Source organism: Ischnura elegans, chromosome 5 (assembly GCF_921293095.1).
Source record: "Ischnura elegans chromosome 5, ioIscEleg1.1, whole genome shotgun sequence".
In the NCBI taxonomy this organism is placed as follows: domain Eukaryota; kingdom Metazoa; phylum Arthropoda; class Insecta; order Odonata; family Coenagrionidae; genus Ischnura; species Ischnura elegans.
In genome coordinates this window covers 33,006,585-33,025,579 of record NC_060250.1, presented here as the reverse complement: position 1 = coordinate 33,025,579, position 18,995 = coordinate 33,006,585, and positions in this window count along the sequence as shown.

Here is an 18,995-nt window from a genome sequence, read left to right as displayed (position 1 = left end):
ATGATTCGCTCGGCTCTTTTCAATGCTACCGATGATTATAGGATGGCTCTGAGTAATGATTACAAGAGAAAACTTCGCGATCTAGTCTCCCATTGCCATCAATCTCTCCTCTGTATCCCCGCAAATGTCCCTTCAAATGAAAACTGTTATCCTTTGAGTTCAACGCACCAATATCGAGCATTCTAGGAATGCTCTCTGAAGAGCGTCGACAACAGTGACGGACAAAAAAAGACCCTTCCCTCCTTCAATTTACCGCAATTTCTGAGAAACCGACCTCAATTTTTACTTAATGATTTGCTCAATACTCAATACTTAACGGTGCATTCAAAAACACGAGAGTGGTTAGACTTAAGCAGTCACATTGAATTGTTCATGCAGTTAGCCGCACTCATTGGCAAGCGTCGTGTAAGCTACTCCAACATTTCCACGGCTCCACACAGACAAAATAAAGCAACATCATAAGTAAAATGTTATAGTGATATCGGATACTGAAAACAATCAACATGTAAACACAGTACAAGCATTATACCATCATCACGAACCCAAGTTGACAAAATCAGCTAGTCAATAAAATGTAAACAGTAGATACTTATACAATACATAACAGCCAATACAAAAAATGCATTTTACAGCAACTTGCATTCCGAAATTATACTCCTCCCGGCTAAGTTGAAACTCAATTTTACAATTCCATAATTTCAAGGATGTCAAAAAGTTGATAAAGAATTCTGCGTTTAAGAAATTAGATCCTATTGTTGATAAAAGAACGAATCTTCCGAACTCGTAAATCTAAAATAATTGCCCGCGGAAAATTTGAATGTACTTCGAACGTAAATTCGAACTTACAGATAATATTCTCTGAGGAGAAAATATGAAAAAAATGGTATAACAGCGCAGATATATAAGAGAATTTTCCCGTTGCTATGGAATCAAGACATGAAAATGAAATCTGGAAGACGGGATAAAGAAAATAGATTAAATTTGAGGCGGAAATAAAAAAATTTGCTGCTGGTAGAATATTTACGGTTCATAAGCTGGGTTGTCTGGATTAGAGATGAGATTTGTCAGAGGATTTGTCGACATAGGCGGAAATGATGTGGGAGAAAGCACTCAGGAGAGATAACACGGCAAATGAGCAAAAAGATGAGCCCTAAAATACGAGGAAACGGAGGGTCTTGGGAGGTAATTGAAAGAAGGAAGACAATTTGAAACGATGAGCATTAAGACGTCATGAGGTGCTGTTAAAAATACTATAAAATACATCGCATAAAACGGAGTGAGAGAGGCAGCAAGAATTTCAAATGTACAACAAAAATAAGAATAAAAACGTCACTTTTTTAAGAAGTGTGCTGACTCTGCACTTAATTCGTGCGAAAAAACAGCTATCAGAAGCACTGATACGTAATATATTCTTGATAATATTCATTGATTAGAAAACAAATCATTTTGAATTTCCAAGTCTTTCTTCAGTAACGAACTTCCAGACTTAAAAAAAAATTCCGAATGTACAACAGGTTTGTAATTTAAAGTTCAAAGATGAATACTTATAATAAAGATACCCAACGTGGATATAATAGGTATGACTGCTGCAACCTCTCGTAATATGAGAAGGGGCAGATAAATGGCAAAATTATTAATGACAAGTAATAGCAAAATGATCAGGTCGATGATTTCCTGCGACAAGAATGAAGAAGTTTTTAGGAGTAAACTGGAAGAAGAAGGAAAGTCAGTAACAATGCAAATTACAATGTAATTAGGCGTAGTAAGGTATGCTTCTCATTTTCCCAGCAACGATTACTGTGATGCTGTGATCATAGAAGTCGATCGAATAGTCAATCCAGAGAAAACGTGACGTCTGACTTTCAATAAGTAGGCTCTCAAAAACCTTCATGTCACAGCAACTTTATTTATGCACTATACACTATTATTTTACTATTTTCGCATATATATTAAAGTCAATATGGAGCTTTTAAATAATTTTTTAGACAGCGTAAGAGTGAAATTTCGCAATAGCACTCTACGGCTTCGCCCCGGTATCATACGTTTTTTTTTTTTTTTAATTTATTTATTTTTTTGTTTATAAACACATTACAATACATCAAAAATACATATCTCAAATATTAAAATATATATAATACATTAAAAACATTCCCTTTACAAATTCTTAACACGCTTTTCACTATATAACCAACACATATTCTGACTTATTGGGCAAGAAAAGATAAAAGAGAAAAACCCTGATATTACAATATTTTAGAATAAAAAATATTTTTACAATTAGGAGACCTTCTGAGCCAAAACAGGCTCATCAGCAGGTTCTCCATAATTCATTTATAAGAAGTTAAAAACATGTGAGTTAAGATAATAAAACCAAGTTAGGTGTGCCAACATCTAATTTCACTCTGCAATGGGTATACCTATCCAGAATTATCAATGAACTTAATAGCATACCCTTCGCGTGTAATAATTTGTATTGTATTACCGACATTAAGAAACATCTTATTTTCATTACAATTCTACGGTCTCACAGCAGCAAAACTAATTCAAAGTACGTAAATACAATTAAAAAATAATACCGTGACAAAAGATTCAAATTGCAACTTATATCATCGCAATAATTACCTCATATTCCATCAGAATTTCACAAGGAGAGATGCTACAATACAACCATAGTTTATTAGTAATAGAGACAGATCGATAAATTGCAAGTATGCGCAAGCTAGAGATAAAATATCACACGAAAGGAGACGTGAAGGGCACTCTTTTATCGTGGAAATAAGGCATAAAAACTAAAATACATGTTTTATAGGGAAAAACGAAGCAATATTCAGGAAAGTAGAGTTAGAAATCTTCAAAAAATTCCCGCCAACGAGTTAGACACAAGCACAACAGGTCATTGCCGAACAATAGCCAATATATTTCGTGACGACCTTCAAGTCAAAATGACATTGTGGATCTTTCTATTGCGCTTCATAAGCAAACCCATTCATCCGTCCATCCATTTCTATCAAAGACACTCCAACACCCACGCTTCTTTCAACGAATCGTACATGGCCTGCATTCAGAAAAGTGAAACGTAAATAGTGGCGAATGAAATACTGAGATGAAATATCTTTATTTCGATCTCGTAATTCTCAAATGAACTAGAGGAGGAGAAGAGAAACAAGTGAAGCACGTGCAATGAGTTGAGACCAAGTAGCCTCATTCGGTGAGGGAACGAGAGTGGGGATGTATAAATAAAAGTTGTGAAGCAGATGAAGTAAACAGATATAATAGATATACAGATATACTATATATAGATATATACTATAACTATATAAAGTATATATATATATAATATAGTTATTTTTATAATGAAAAGTAATTCCCCATCAAAAATTATCTAAAGGATTACCACGGTTTCGACATGGCACATCATCGTCTGGTACATTTAAATTAATCAAAAAATGAGAAAAAAGATTAATAAATCTAGACCGCGCTTCGATAAATTAAATTGGAGTTACAAAGTTTTACTTTTCAACATATTAAGTCTATTCCATCTATTCACGCCTGAGATAACGAAATATAGTAATTTTTGGTCAATATTATGGATATTCGATTGAAAACAGTATATACGTGCATCTTTCGATAAAATATCAAAATATTTCTTTAGAAGTTTTCAATTCCACAAGTTCAATAAAAAATGCATATGTTTTTCATGTACTGCGATATTCTGGGAAAAGAAAAAAAAACTTTTGGAAGTTTTACAACGGTATGGGAGAGAGAGGTGATTAAAAAATATATTTATATAAAAATTGATAAAGGATGAAGTTTAATGCTGGAAAACTTGTTTCTCAGGACTGTCCATTAACCGAAGTCGGAATATATGATCGCATGCGACTACAGCGCTTGGCTCAAACACAAAAAAAAACAGGTAGTTATTTATTCGTATAATAAAAGCACTTATGTGTACCAGAAACATTTCTGCGCTTCGCATACTCATTTTACTGAGATTCCCCCGTATCGTTGAGAGAATAGCATACCACTCAGGCACCCGGAAATGTAGTAAACTTCCTATCCCAATGCATCAACATTACTCCACCCCAGCCCATTTAGTACCTTTACTGAATTTCATTCAAAATAACATACTTTACATTTTATATCACTAATTAAAAATCCAAAAATTTATACCACTGAATCCAGCCACGTATACACAGGAGATGTGAAAATGTTGATCACATGTTTTATATTTACGTGGTACTGAAAATAACACTGGCATTAAATATGCCAAGATATACGACTTGAAATAGAATTGGTAAAACCTAACAGTCTACTTTATTAGATATTGGTTTAGTAATGACACAATTAGCATTTTAATCGAAGTTTGACGCAAAAAATCTTCAATGAAATTAAAAACCATCCATTCAAAGGTTCATTGTTTAATGATATGGAAATTCGATAATAAAAATATACATTTATCGGCAATTCGACATTCTATGCACCAAAACTTTCCTTTTTATCATCGAAAAACGTGTCTCGGGAACCAGTAGTTTAAATAAAGTACGTATTAAAACATATATATTTAAGTATTTATCAATTTGTATAAATAATGGACTTATTTGTCATGAATTCTGTATTCAAGTAGGAACATTATTTACTCATTCGCTTGATTTAAGTGACAATATTCCTCAAACGAATGCAGTCCAGTTTGTAGTAGCTCGGAGATACCTCTCGTTTGTTCAATGAAACTTAAATGCGTGCTTCTTTCGGAAGACCTATTTCTACCTTTTTTCAGGAGAAACAAAAGCGGGGCAGGGAAAGCATTTGGCACCATTTCCCATACGTGCGAATTTCACACGCTCCTCGAGATTAGTACCTACTTCAACTAAACTCACGTCAGCTTCATAGACGGTGAGATCCAATTTTTCCCTTTGTAGGTGAACAAATTGTAAATCCTTTCCTTTCGGCAGATAATGCATCATTATTATTTAGAAAATATGCATTTGCGAGAATAATTGACTTCAGCCAAATCCATTGATATATGCTCTTAACTCAAGCAATGTTTTTCACGGTGGCCGGGCAAATGTTCTCAAAGCCACTGAAACCCAATAATATGTGCAAATCATGCTGAACAGAAAACTACAATAATTATGGGCGTCAAGTTTTCACTGAGATACAACATATAAAAGCCGTCGGAAAATGAAATAAAATGCTTAGAAATTCACCAGAGAGAATGTTACGACGATTGAGAGCTCAATCACCAAATGGAGCCACTTTTACTTATAGCTTGATGCGTGGAATTTTAAAATTTCAGTTGTCGAAATTAACACCAAAATAAAGTTTCACGCTTGAGTTACACGGCAAAATCGATAATAAAACTTCAGTTACATCATGCTCATAATATATTGCTGCTCCAATTTCCACCGAGTGATTCACAAACATCCTCTGAGAGAGAGACAGTTAAAAATCAGCGTATTTGCAAAAACAGTTTCACTTCATTTGTGTACTAATGCCATCTCTTTAATCTGCTTTTCCTAATCAATCTCTGGATTAAAAGTGGCTGAAAAAATATATAAAAATCATTTGAGTTTCGACAAATGGAGATAAATAGTACAGAGATGAATGAGGAAGATTTCGCAGATAAAGAGCATTTACAGCTGATTCAATTTTTATAGAAACCTCGAATTTCACCCATTTACTGGCGTCAGCAATCGAGCACAAGATATGATCACTCAGGGGGCACAATAACCACATTATAATTTTTTCCATAAATTGCTTCATTCATGATAGAATTAGTGCCTTAAATTATTGATAATTATTAAAATTTCTTTGCATCCTGACTTAATTGACCAATGAGTCGGGATGTGGTTTTATTGGTCTCAAAATTCTCGTTTGTAAGACTGGTACTGTCGTATCCAAAAGTCTGTAAGCGTCGAGGCATGGGTGTATGTGCAGCATAGGTACACACGGACATTTGAAAACGATAGGTCATTATCTTGGAGAGTTCATTTAAAGTCAGGTGAAAAATCATTGTAAGAAATAATTTAATAAGAAATCATTGTAAAAAGCATTATAAGAATTCCATCCATTATAAAAGTCATTTATATCATGCCCCTTGAAATTACCTAAGGATGGTGTGTAAAAAAGCATACTCCCTCACCAATGACCGGGAATCTCAGAGTAAATATCCCAAAAAATGTCCATATTAAGAAACACAACTCGAATAATTCACAAGTGTATGAGAGATTGTTTTATGATAATTACTTTCCTGAAGTGTATGCAACTTTCTTGTCGATACTACGCGACAAAATGGGTAGATACGAAATCGTCCCGATTAGTAGAAACCCGGAAATAATTCGCGACGGTGAACGAAAGCGATTCTCCAGAGGAACGCTAGAAGGCATCGTCACGCTCTCCCGCAGAGATGGCGCGTGGGTGACGCACTGCACCCCGCCCCTTCAATACTGCTCCCCCGGCCGCATTACCTTGTATTCATCCCTCCGATGACGTCACAGGAGAGCCATCCACCCGAAGTAAGGTGACACGGGGTTATGGAGCGTCCCGGTAAGCTGAGAGTGACGTCAAGGACCTTCGTGACCACACCAAGGGCAAACCCCAACAACAATGATATAGGAAATGCGAAATAGTGACCCACAGGTAGTCGAAAATTTTCGAGACGAATATGGTGAGCTCCTAAGGTCGATTTTCTTTGTAAATGTATAAAACCACTTAAAACTCAGAGCTACTTCTCAGAAAATTAAATTTCAAGACTTCTCATGATAAAAATGTGAAAATTTTCTAGTCTATCATAATTATTGCTGAAGCTACATACTTCTTCATTAAACTTTAAAGCACAAAATAACACGTAGTTCAAATCTTTCCTGAATAAAGCTGAACATGTATATATATTTGAGAGTGCTTAGACGTAACATTGGATTATAATGCGTTAAAAACTGACGAGAGATTCTTTTACATACTAAAAGAGCGCATCACTTCCGCTTGACTGCTTGTATTTTTTGCGTCATATTCATTTAAACTTATGTAATTTCCCTAAAAAATCTCGAGATTAAATAATGTAAACCCGTTCCAAACTTAAATTCATCTCAAATTCAATTGATTAACCCCCGAAAATGTTAGGGTCAAATTTTCATATCAGAGGTACGAGAAAAAAACACAAAATTACCTTGAAAATTCCAAGATGATAGTGAAAGTCTTAAACAAGAAATAAGTCATAAAAAAAAGACTGGTTGAGCGGGAATGGCGCATCCTATTTCGTAAAAAATAAGTTGGTTCAGTGGAAATGATGCTGTATTCTCTTTAACTGGATGAATAAACATTCGTTGTAAACATAATCTTCCACCAATCTGCATAACTAAAATACTGCTTTCTTACCATCTTAATTAATTACGATCAGACATCGTTGAAACCTGTTACAGCCACAAAAGAGGTTTCTTAAAAAAACAATTTAATTCATCAACGATTTGATATGTAATATGTCATAACACTGGAGTAATGATTAAATATAAAGCGTAAGAGCCTAACCCTGCACTTCCTACTTTCTGAGTCAATGGCAAAATCAAACGATAGCTGGAGTTAAAACTTGTTATTTGGAATAAAATGGCACCGCAGTCGGGTGAAATTGCTAGGGAAAAAAATAACAAGTAAAATTATCAACGAATAACCTCCATTTAATGTAATATAGCTTGAGTATTTATCATCGGCGTGCGTCGTTTGAGGAAACGATATTATCGAACAATCTTTTTAAAAAATCGGAAAAAAAATAGTTTTGAATGGTAACCACGGCAGGACCACCAGAAGAGGATGCATCACTTCCACTCGAGGGCTTTTTCCGCGACTTATTTATACTTAACTTACTTTCTAAACTTATAGCGAGTGCTTAGTACTCGTTTAAAACTTATACTATCACCATAAAATTTTATGGAATATAACATAGACAAATTTTAACATTTTTCTACGTCTCAAATTTTCAATTTTACCTAAATAGTTTCTAAGATATAACATTGTTGATTTGAGACAGTAAAATAATGAGAAAGGCCTAATCTACATTTTCCATTGATTCCAAGATGATAACTTAAGCCTTCAATTGGTAATCCATCATAAAATGGACATAATTCTACAGGTCAACAGATAGTGAAACTTCCTCTTACATTACAGTCCCCGGTCATACATCCATGTTCCGATATACAGTAAAGTCTAATCTCTATCTTCGTATGATTTCAAGATTATACTCTTAAGTCTATAGCTAGCACTGCATCATAAAAAGGACTAAATTAAAAAAGGTCGAGGGTAATACTTCCCCTTACATTACAATACGATGTCTATTACGTGTCTTAAGAGGATTTCCCAACTTCGTCGCAAATTCCCGATCGTGAAATAACCGAGTGCTTGCCGTAATTCTCTTCCCCTAAACGCTGTCCCCATTAACTAATAAATTTGAGTTGTCCACGAACACGTCCAACGAGTGACAAATGCACATTGCCCAATTTAGCCCAAGTTGCGCGCAGGTCATGCGCGGAGACTTCAACGCCCGCGCCCCCACCTTGCGCACTGGTCGAAGCACGTGCGTGATCTGCCTTGAGCCCTAAATGAGAGAGCACACGCCCACAAAGCAGCAAAAATCATCAGTAACAGAGCGACAAGCGCAGGTGGCCTCCATCGACGGAGTACGCCTAGGTTACAGAATGCACGACGACTCTAATTGGATACATTTCACATTCGAAAGGGAAACAATAACCATTTTCTAGCCATAAATATAGACACCTTTCCATCACACTACCCTTATGCAAATCTGCAGGCCACTATTTCTTCTTAATAGAAACATTTACGCCACATTCAAGGCATGACTTACCGATATTAACAACGGTGCATTATGTTTAGAACTCTCAGCCCATTTTCGCATCACCGTAAATATAATCATAAATAGCATCACATCAATATAGATATATAAAAATATTAACGCCTTATTCACAAGGTTTCTCGATGAGTTCAAAATTGTAACATTCCGGCATGAACAATCATGAGTGCTCTAATAGTCGATTTAAATAACAAAACTAAAATAATTTGAACATAAACCTTGCCGTACGCTCAGCGAAGCAAATGGTTTTGCAACGTATTCCTCGGCTAATAACTTAAATACATAAAATACGACCTTTCATGATGCTTTATGCTATTCCATTCATACTAAATATACAACGGAAAAGATAGATAATAGCGATTAGCATAGGGGATGTGAATTCCTCAGCATCATCTAAACCAATCGGAGTAACCATCGTAATGCGTGTCAGTAAATTAAGTGAGTCTTAAACGAAATCACTGAAATAAACCAAAGGCTACGTTCTCAGTAAAAACTTCCTGCAAACATACATGATGAGATCGTATTACAAAGATCATATAATATTATAACGAAAGATGGAAGCTTTGACCAAGTGAAAAGGCTCAAATATCTAAGGCGTATTTTAACAGAATGGGAGTAATGAAGAAGAAAGATAGCATTAGCAAAAGATAAGGTTGGAAATTTTGCAATGACCAGATATAATAATAAAAGAAAAATTGCTGCAAAGAGTTAAAGAGTAGAAAAAAAAAACTTTAAAAAATTGCGAATGAAAAAAAGAAATCGGGTGCTGCAAACGATAAGAGACTTTAGAACTTCAAGGAAAGGATCAAGGGAAGGTGAAAAGTGAAAGGCGAGAAAACAAAACTGATTAATGAGGTGAAAAAAATACGGTATAATGAAGCCAGAGAGTTATAAATGGATGAATGCAGCAACATAAGATTGAACAGACCTCATATAGCGCAGTATGATGGCGAAGACGAAATTTTACGAAAATGAAATAGGCTAATGAGCGTGCAAATTCGCAGGGTAACCGAGTCGAAGCAAACGTAATAGAATTCCTGGAAAAAGGAAGATAGAAAAAGCCATACATAGGATGAGAAAATAATTCAAATTTTTTTAAAGGAGGAAATTGAAAAAAGTAAACACAAAAAAGAGAGGTTGGTATGCTGAGAGATAATAATAAATCCAGTCGAGAAACAGAGGATGGCAACAATCCCGGTTATCTCCTCCTACTACGGCTAATTTCCTATAGCCATAAAAATATAGCACTATTACCCCGGTCAAAACAGACATTGACCCTTGCATAAATTGCCAACAAGCTGAAACTTTGCATGAGCCTCAAGGACACCACTCTAATGAAATCCTGAAAAGTCCCCATCGATCCCGTGTGTGCAAAAAATTGTCATTTCTATTTTTTTTAAGATTTACCGTTTCTGAGAAAAAGCCTTTCGAATGTAGGCTGGAGCTGTATTCTCCGTAATATGCTTGGCTATATTGTTGCGTTCTCCGAACATTATTGGAACATTATTAACTATTATTTAAAAGGCTTTTTCTCAGAAACGGTAAATCTTAGAGATAATTTTCTGATCTACAATTTTGGTCTGAGCAATGTTTATCATAAAACTAACCGTTTGGCCAAAATATGCAAAAAAAACTAATTTTTGTGATCTTTGACCTTAAATAAAATTTTTTGCACACATGGGATCGATGGGGACTTTTCAGGATTTCATTAGAGTGGTATCCTTGAGGTTCATGCAAATTTTCAGCTTGTTGGCAATTTATGCAAGGGTACCCCTATTTTTTGGGCTAATTTGACCGGGCTATATACCTATGGAGTCCTTAATATCTTCTCTAACTTGAATTATCGATCGCCAATAATAACCAGAAAGAATTCCTGCGTAAAGGCCTGGTTACAATGTTACATTAACACGTACAAGTTAATGTACATTTGCGTGAATGATTTTGGCGGACCGGAACGGAACATGTACGAATGCATGAACCAAATTATAAAAGGTTCTATTTTCCGTACAGGCATTCGCACAATGTTACATTAACACGCACAAGTTAATGTACATTTGCGTGAATGATTTTGGCGGACCGGAACGGAACATGTACGAATGCGTGAACCAAATTATAAAAGGTTCTATTTTCTGTACAGGCATTCGCACAAGTTGGGTGGTAACACGGTGCATTTTTGGCGTTCATTCTCGCGTTCGTACATTTAGACATTAACCCGTACGTGTTAATGTATCGTGTAACCAGGATTTAATAATATGAAATGGAATAGAACATCTAAACAGGGAAGAAATAGAGAGCGCACTGTGGACCGATGCTAGACTGCAACTGGGAGGAACATAAATAGACAATTCTAAAATAACAAATCAATTCAATTTGCATATTTGTAAAGGTCCATAGAGAATATATATGCACTCGGCGTTTTCTAAAGCGAGAGTCACGACCCCATTTTTTTCTCTCACGAAGGAACGCGTTTTCTAAAAATGGCGAGGTTGGGATCAGTCCAAGCCTGATAAGATTCCACATCCAATGCCACCTCCACTGTGACCTTGCGAGGAAAACCGGACACTCGAAACTGCTGAGCTCGAAAATTTGAATTAGCATAAAAATTAGGAGAGATGAGCAATCAGAGATTCATTATATTTCGGTTTCCGCTCGATATGAAAACTTTATCCTCGAAATTTAACATAAATATGACCACATCAAAGATTATCATAGGAAAATTTATTTTTATTGCCGGGAGCGTACGACCAAATATAAATATGACCGAAATGATTGGAATTTTAGGCAACCAAAAATGGTATCCCGGCGCTCGCGACAACTTCAACCAGATCACTTTAACGGTTTCGGCCAAATATTCGGAAAAATATCAAGTTCTCCCACTCCCTTACCTCCACACAGTCATTTTACTATGGCTAAAATGAAAAAAAAATGAGCATCATATTTTACATATTATGTCGCACCTCGACAAAACCGGTCGATTACAGTTATATGCGTTAAATTCACGTTTTTTTCATTGCAACGTGAAGCAATTTAACATATTCACGCCGCAATCTATTCATAATATTTTTCTCGAGTCAACGATTACTTTAAAAAGACTTGAAGTAAGCGCTCAATTTTCTAGTTGACTAGTCTTCCTTAAAGTTAAAATGAACTATTACATTTTTTACACGACCATACTCTCCCTGAGAACTTCATTTCGTCCATAATTCATCGATGCCCACGTGCCAATAATCCAACGCAAGACGGTTAGAAATAGATTGCGATGGTGCACATACTTTTCCTTTGGAGGAGGTCATTAAAGTAGCGAAGAACAAAAGCTGATGACGAATGACTACCACGAGACTGAAACCTAGGGATGGTAAAGAGATTCGGGATTAGATAGGTCCGATGGAGATCATTAAGGGTTACCATGAGATAAGCGTGTTGCCATTGCCAGAAACATAATTGACATTAATCAAATCCTATGAACGTGCATAATTTTTTCCCAAATAAATAACATCCTTGAGGAGTGTTTTGCAACAAAAGAAGAGGTAAACTCATTGAATATAATGAACGCCACTCTAAAATGAAAAAAATGTGACGTAAAACACAATGCTGGATAAAGAATACCCAATCAAAAGTGGTGTGTTTTCCAGGATTTCTGAATTAACACTCATCAGGAAGCCGAAAGTATACTTACTTGTATAGAGAGAACTACCACAGCTAGTATCAGAATAACAGCTTCCTCATTTAACTGCCTTTAATAGAAATACGCAGCACTAAAAAATTAAAATCCGTACATATTTATGAACATGGAAAATTAGAGGGTAAATTTATGCGTTAAAATCATCTGAGCAAGGGGCAGGTGAATGTCTAATGGTGGTGAATAAATATCCATTCTTATCATTACAGAGTGAAGTGATGCATGGTCCCACCTGCTCAGGGACACTTGTTGTTGGTTGCCAGCATTCCAGGATAATTTTTTTTTTCGCCTCGAGGAGAACATTACTAGAATTATAGAGAGCTTTCAAGAAGATCACATTTAAAGTGATTTCCTTTGCTCCTAAAAGTGCATTTCATTCAATATCCTGTGTAAGCCTTCGAGGCAACTTAAGGGAATTCAAAGCAAAGAGACAATCGGAATACCACATAAATGATTGTCATCAACATCATAAGTCAACAATCGTAAGATTGGTTAGATGTCTGAGGTTAGATGCAGCTTTCCATTCCGCTATCCATTCCACTTGCCATTTCATAGTAACGTATTTCTTCTCTTTTTTATCTTTTAAATTCCCTTCTTTAATAATCTCTTCAATGTGACTCATTCAGGAACGTCCCCTTCCCTTCTTTCCGTCCCTCAACGATTGTTTTCATCGGGTCATCATGCCTTATGATGTAGCCGACTAAGTTGTCCAACCTTCTCCTTGAGGTTCTTAAAAGACCTCTTTTCATCCACTCTTCTTAGAACTTCCTCATTACTTACTCGGTCGATCCATTTTGTCTTCATGATTCTTTAGTAATACCACATTTCGAATGCTTCCGTCCTTGACTTTTGTGCTGGTGTCAACGTCCAAGACTCGCTTCCGTGGAGAAACATGCATCATAGGTAGTATCTGATAAATTACCTCTATGTTGGAAATTTCAGCTGTAAGTAGAGTATTCTTTTTACAGTATGCCCTCTTCGCCTACGCTATTCTACTCACGATTTCTTACTCGCTTCGCACATCGCTGGTCAATCGGCTGCCTAAGTAGCAAAACTCTTTCACTTCTTCAATGTTTTTTTCCTAGTTTAATATTATATCCATTCTCCTCTTTTTCACTGCAAACTTATTTTCATTTTTATTGATATTCAGCTAATATCTACCCATTTTCCTTACCATATTTACCAAATTGATATTCAAATCATTCTCTTTCTCGGCTATGATGGCTATGTCTGCATGCTTTCTCCGTGGATACTGACACCTGAACTCCTCTCTTTGATTTAATTGACGGCTTTCTCGATGTGAATATTAAAGATAAATGGGGACAGCACGCACCCTTGTCTCACTCCTTTACCTATTCTTGCTTATTCGCAGTTGGATCCAGATGTTATCACAGTGAATTTCAGTATATCTCGAGAACCGACTCTTGCTTTTAAAGGACAATTTTATTCCATATGGCCAGAAAAATTGTCATACAACGACTTGTTTCGACCCAAAGTGTATGCATGGTATTGCATTTTCAAAAGTTTTACCTTAATTGCCTTATCTATAACAACTAAATATAAGACGGATTGGCAGAATAACTAATTTTCATGGACTTATGAGCCAGCTAATCACATTTCATCGGAAATTTCAGCGAAACAAATTTTGGTCCCTTTCACATCAGAATTACATCCAAATCTGAGAAATAAATAAATATTTAAACGATAAGAAAATATTGGAAGATACATTCATTTATAATAATGCGCCGATTCAAAAACATATGATTTACTTTAGCGACGTTTCTGCAGCGACCATGAGATCCAAAACAAATACAAATTTTCTTATGTATTGTAAATAATAAATCTTGAATGAATGACATCCGTTACATTATAAACAAAAAATTGTGATGAAGAGCACAGTATTAGTAGACGAGAACATTTATTTAATCGAATTTTTAGAATCTTTTTCAGCCGAATACGGTGCTATATTTATTCAATTTCACAAGATGAATTCAAGGTCCTTATAAAGTTACCGACAAAAAAAGTGATCAGAAAAGGTCACACCTTTCGTTAATGCCATGACTCTCTTAGGGTTGTGGAGAACCTAACAATTTTTTCTCAAAAAGAAAGTTATATTGGCCACAACCTACATTTTCATTGAGGGTTAGTCATTTCAATAGCGGCTGCAGTTCAAAAAATAAAATTTTCAAAAATATAACGTAAAAGACCACCATTTTCGCCGAAAAAAGTCGGTCTAGTAAAATAACAATGGAGCATTTATAAGTTTACATGAAAGCAGGAACTCCACACCAATTTTCTACCGTGATAGGCGTGACATTTGAAAAAAGTTAATATCCCCAGTCCAGCATCAGTAGACAATAAAGTATTACAGTAACATTTTATGTATATTTTTTCTGCCTTTCTCTTAAATGTCTTTAATAGCATTTATAATATTCAAGGAATAAATAAAAACGAAAATTTCGTGAAACGCTAATACACCACTTAGCATAAACATTGTTGAAGATATCGAGAACCACCGAGTTAATTCAGGCAAACGCTTCAAGGGCATATCATTTGAGAGGTTTTGCTCACAAAAAAACACTTTCAGATGATAAATGGAAAACGATTCTACCATATCGAGGCTGCGGTTTATGACTTTGAGGAAAAACATATAGGTGCTTTCGCTCATTCAACGTGAATGCGCAATTTCAGGGTCTCTGGAGACAATAAATTACCCTCACTTTTAACTAAAAAGGAATACCGGAAGCAATCGGCACGGATAATGAAACTGAAAGCAACTTTGCAACGAAATGGAAAAATATAAACACTAAAAAACTCGAACCAACGTAGGCTGAAACCAAGAGCACCACGGAATAATATTTCAGGCACTGGAAAAAAGTACATTCCAGAGACACATCGGGACCATTGAAATTTGCCCCGATTAAGAAGCTGCCCTTTCTATCCGAAAAATTCCGTGAATTTGCATGCATGGATCTGGAAATGGAACGCAGTTGACTAAACGAGAATCAAAATGAATAATTGATGTGTAATTTATTAAACCGTAACGATGAAAAAATACTAAACTTATGATTTTTCTGATTCTCTGACAGTAGACTGAAAACTATGCCTATTTCTCTCTGCACATAAATCTGAGAGCGTAGGCTCATATCTCAGTGGGAAGATAGACGAAAAAAGGATACGCCTCAGGATTAGTTCAATGGATTTGGAGAATGTACACAAGATAGGTTTCCATTAAAACAGGTTGTTTCAGTTGAGATGAGGTTGAAACGTTTCATCATGCATGAAAGATGCTTTTCAGGTCCCACTTAAAAACTTCATTAACCACACGACGCGTTTTGAAGTTGTTACAAAAATTTCAACTGAGGTGGCACTTGGCTGAGGAAGGATGCACTAGGGTTAGGGTGGGAGAAGGGTGGTTCCTTCCTTGAGGCAAATTAGGTCCATAAGGTCTTCTGCCAATGAGGTCTCATTGTCTTTCCCTCGGTGTCCACAGTCATCTGGATGTAGTGAGGGGTAGTCAGGGGTACGTGGAATGGGTTTCATGGTTGATGGAAGTTAGAGAAGTCTCCGATACCGCAGGTATACATGGATAAAAGAAAATAGAATGGAGATTAGGGTGTCCCTTACTTATCGACTTTTTTTAGCTCTTGAGATAATTTTTCTTGAGAAACATTTTGAGCTCTCACCCCCATAACTCCGTTACAGTGCCTATAAAACATGCTTGTGCAAAATTTTAATGATATCGGATCATTCCAACCCGTGCCAAATGAAACGCGAAGTTCAACGAAAAACGTAGGTACTCACATTTGTAGTGGTGAATCGCGGTTGGGCCTGCTATTATAGGTAGTCATTGTAGGGGTTAGTCAACTTGTAGCTCTTAATTGTTTCGTACGCGTATTGGGGTACCCAATCCAGTGTATTCATTAAGAATTTTCTCATATAATTTATATATAATTGAGAATTGAACCGTATGAAATGATCTAAAACTAAGACAAAATTAGGAAACTAGAAAAATGCCATAAAACCTATTTTTTAATGTTAGGGAGGAAATACTTAAGTACATTATATCCTTATACTATGATTTGTGAGACAGTACTATTTCCCGATGACAAAAGCATGCCGAATATATCAAAAGGGCATTGTCCGGGATAAACTGCGATAGGCCTTCAGTAAAATTAGATCCTAAACATGGCCGGAAAAAGGATTTTCAACAAAGATCGGAAAACAAATATTACATTGCAAAACTAATTCTTTATCGGGCTAGTATATAAAATTAGGAGTACATTACTTACTCTCGACTGAAATGGGCGTATGAAGAAGAGAATACAACCAGATAAAATTTTCATTTTAAACAGGAGATTCAAAAATTTAAACTCAATTCACGTTTAACATTGTGCGTAAAAGATCCTATGTCTAATTATTTTACATGACGTGGAAGGAAAATAGTCCTAAAGGTGCTATAAACCTCACATAACATGCCCCTTTAAGCATTGAAAAGTTTTCTGAACTTCAAACATTGAAAAAAACGAAGTTGGAAAAGACATGTCGCGAGGTGACGTACGTATTTATAAGCATCTCAATGAATCAAAAATTAGTGAATCGTTTAAAATCCATGAATACTCAACTCCTAATGCTGCGAACGGAGTTTCACACAAGAAATGATAGGAGACTCTGTTATTTTTAGAATATAGATTAAAAAACGAAAAAAAGGGCGCAGAGTATACCAAATTTTTATTTACATTTTATTTAAAGTTATACACCAAATGTTAATGCGCAACACGGTGATCAAAAGCAAATCTTCGTTGATTAAGCATTTTCCAAGTTCACAACTTGAGTTAATTACTTGAGGCATAACTGCTAAAGAATTGCAATCAATTTAAATAGCGCCTTTAGTATACTCAAAGAGGTTAGCGTAAGAAAGTTATGAAACCCTTGAATTATGGGTTTCACGATTACAGCGGTTATTTCAGCATAATAACTTTGTACGCGTGGCACTCATTTGACAGCTTTTAGAGGTTTTTACTTTTTTGTGATGCAAAGTGGCATATCATATTCCTTTGTGCCGAGGTCAGAGCCGTAGAATAATAACGATTTCCCGCGATTTAAAAATTGATTTAAATATTATCTGCTATCAAGAAAGGAGCATTTATGCAATGAACGACATCAGTTCATCAGATATTCATGAAAACAAGGTCAAAAATTATCAAATCGCAAACTTTCGCCCTAACGCAAGCAAAAATTAAAACTCAATGGCTTCGAATTCCCTATAAAAATTCCCATTTAAACTTGCCTTTCGATTTGGTACACGTAAACGATATCTGATTGAAATGAAATTTCATATTTGAGTCCGATTTACCAAAAGGAAAAAATATGGGGGGTGAGAGCAAGAATTTTCGCTAAAATATTTTTTCCAAATTAGAGACAAACTGCAACAGGCCTCCAGTAGAATAAGATCCTAAACAGTGTCAAGAGTCAAAAATTTGTGATTTTTTTTAAATCCACGCGTACTCAACCCCTGTTGTAGAGTGTCTCCTAGTGGATACACTTGATAATGATGTAACCACATTGAAAACGCGTATTGTGGTCAATTAAGTTTTTATGTTGTACCCGTATAGCATTTTTCATTCATGATGGAATGGTTCAACCACATCTCACCTGAAAAAACTGCTTTTTTATAAACCTATTGTGTGTACATTTTCCTCTATTGAACTAATTCCTTAACACATCCTCTTTTTCGTCTCTCTAACCACTACTTAAACGTTAACAAACGTAGATGCCGAGAAAAATGTGTTTACTTTTCAAATTACTCTCAGAGATCCAGAAAGCAATCCAAAATTTTATTATTTTTCCATCCTTACAGTTTGAAAGGTGACATCAGTTATTCATTTTGATTCTCTAATAGTCTCTTATGGTAAGCTACTATTTTGTACAGCTCAAATTAGTTATTCTCGGTTGTACGTCTTCAGACATGATGATCTGATGAAGACAATCATCGAGGGATAAACGGAAAAGGAAAGCCTAGAATGAAATACGAAATGGAACAGGTAAAGAAGGATTCAAAAGAGAAGACAAGATTAGCTGTTAGGATGAATGAGTGGAGAGCTGCGTCAAACCAATCTTAGTATTTTGAATTTTCTTTGAAAGTCCAATCTGTGTAATTGGACTTTCAAAGAGTAACACGGCCTAGAACATGGGAGACAAGTCGTCTCTCGAAACGTCGGCTTATACGACAGAATTAACCTGGCTGAGAACCCAAGAAGAATTCATCAATAGTATTCACCAAGATTAAAAGGGTTTAATCGTAGGATTGTTGATCATCGATGATGATGTACACCTTCACGAAAGTTTTGGATATTGCTGATGCGTGTCCCGTTTAGACGGCTTTAAACCGAAAAAAACGAGGCAATACTTCAATTGCATTCCAATCTTCGAGACTAGTCCCAAATAAGCGATTTCTCCTAT